Below are 2,670 nucleotides of genomic sequence, written 5' to 3'. Positions count from 1 at the left end.
TCTTTGTCTTGCTGATTATTATTCCATGCTATAGATATACCACATTTTGTTCATCCATTCACCTGGTATTGCACATTATTCCAGTTTTGGACTGTTTTAAATAAAGCTGCATGAACATTCCTGTATAAGTCTTTTTTAGGAAAACATATTTTTATTTCTTTTTTTGTAAAAAGGTATTTTCTATTAGGAGAATTTTGGATCATGTAGTATATATTTTTATCTTTATAAGGTATTGCCAAACTTTTTTTAAATGTGTGTGCCATATTGTACTTCCGCCAGCAATGTTCAATAAATACTTCTTAAATTATTTCTTAATTAATTATTTTGTTGACAGAGAGGAAAGAAATCAGAGGACTTCAAATTTCCACAAAATAATTCCACAACAAATTTGTCTGTGAGGAATTGTTTCTTTCTTCTTAACAGAGTAACAAGGAGGGTCATTGTACGAATCAAATTGATCACAAAGCTGCTTTCAGAAATTGAAGTCCTTAGATTTATGACTATTGTAAAAGTATATTCTGGCACAATACTATATACGTAGAGTTTAAAATATCGTAAATCTGATGAAAAAGATTTAAAGTAAGCAATATAGGTACTATGTTATTAAGCAAGAAAAGTTGCTTATAGTCCAACCACAAATAACAGATTTTGGATATATATTGCTTCCCTTTCCTGTAATATGCTAATAGGATCTTAACCTATATTACAGAAAAAAAAGTATGTAGCCTTGCCATAGGAGCAAGTTTTATCACTGTCTTATTTCGTTTGGGCTGCTATAACAAAATACCACAGACTACATAGCTTATAAACAACAGAAATTAGGTGGGTGAGAGAATCATAGACTCCAGAATCATAGACTTCTCACTGTATCCTCACATGGCACACTGGTCAAGGGAGCTCTTAAGGGACTTTTATAAGAGCACTAATCCCAAACATGGGGGTTCCGCCCTCATGCCCTAATCACTTTCCGAGGCCCCATCTCCTAATACCATCACTTTTGGGGGTTAGTATTTCAATATACAAATTTTCTGGGAACACAAACATTCAGAAAATATCAACCTCACATTGCAGTTGTGTTTACACTGTCCATGAAAAGCAAAAGATAGAGAATAATTACAGAATTGCAAGCAATGCTGACTAAAATTCCAAAGTCTGTCTCCACAGTATCCTGGCATAGACCCAATGAGGCAGAAAACCTTCAGAAAATGAATCGTATTCCTCTCTGCACCTTCCGTGTCCAAAAGCTCTGCAGGGATCCTTAGATATTCAACAGATGTGTGGAAAATGGGACTAAAATGATCTTTATGTCCTGCAGGTCATCATGGGCTCAGAGCATATTGATATGCAATTATTAATGTTTCTATAACACTTCACAGGCCCCCAAAGACGTTGTTATTTATGGTCTGACTTGATCGAAAGATTGTTCAGTGAAGTCTATGAAACGAGACCACTTATTTATCTGTTTCCAGGGGAAGACCTGAGGTTTAGGGGGTTAACTGGCTTTCACCAGGCCATACTGATGACATCACTGCAATGAAGACCCTTATCTTCTACCCCCCAACTCTGGTGCTCCGTGAGTGACTGTTATGCTGCCAATGAATTTCGTACTTTCAAGAACATTTCTATTTTAGCTCAAGAGTAGGAGTTTCATGATATAAATTATGTCACCCTTTTTCATCTCTTCTGTCTTTTCACCTTTATGGAGGTAGCCTGAGGTCCACGGTGGAGGTGTGAATTAAACTTACAACTCCTGATGATAAAATTCCCCAGGCCATGCATGAGACTGTGTTTATACATAATAATCTCATCAGGGGGTTATGAAGTCTAATTAATTACTGTTTCTAAAGCAGCCTGATAGGAAGATGAGAGATTTTACCAAAGTGTACAGTATTGGTGGCAATGTAAGCATGATGTGTACAGAACTAACAAAAATGACATATAGCCAGTGAGACAGAAAGAGTCAGTGGGAGGGCTTAATTAGTGAAGCCCCTGCATACTCCTGAGATTCCTGGGAGCCATAGATTCAAAACCAAGCAGATAAAACTGTCTCTTCATCCGCTAGCTGTAGCCAGATGACTGGACCACAATCATGAGTAGCGTTAGTGGTAGCTTAGATTTGACCTTGGAGGTAGACTGTGTATATCTTTCATTTTGAAGGATTGTGCTTATAGAAGACAGATCAATAGAGTGATAGTTCCCTGGTCACCTTCATTTGTAAGACCATACATGTAGCTGTTGTTTACATTTTAATAGAAATTTGCACTCCCTTGGAAAGAAGATTTAAAATGCTATTTGGAATTGTGGTTAAGCCAAAGGTTGAGGTCTATGGACAAAAAAAAGGGGGTACACACAAGGTCGGTGACCAAAAGTAACCTTAAAGGGTGACCTGATCATAAATTCTGAACTGGGCAGGTCTTGGTGGGTAGTTCAGAATCATAGACCTATAACTTCTTTAGTAAAAGATTTTAAGCCAGTCTTGTTCATTGTTCTTGTGCATCAAAGTTAACATGCCTTGAAATGCTCAAAGTAATCCTCTTTTCCAGACCCCCCAAAAGCATAACCACCCTCAAGCAAGCAAATAATCTTGTTAACTATCTTGTACCTTTCTATAATCTTCCTTACATTCCTGCCTTAATTCCCAATGTATAAAAGAAACTGCAAAACTATCAC

The sequence above is a fragment of the Pteropus vampyrus genome, unplaced genomic scaffold (assembly GCF_000151845.1).
Source record: "Pteropus vampyrus isolate Shadow unplaced genomic scaffold, Pvam_2.0 Scaffold61, whole genome shotgun sequence".
Lineage (NCBI taxonomy): Eukaryota > Metazoa > Chordata > Mammalia > Chiroptera > Pteropodidae > Pteropus > Pteropus vampyrus.
Note: the sequence above shows the minus strand (reverse complement) of the source record.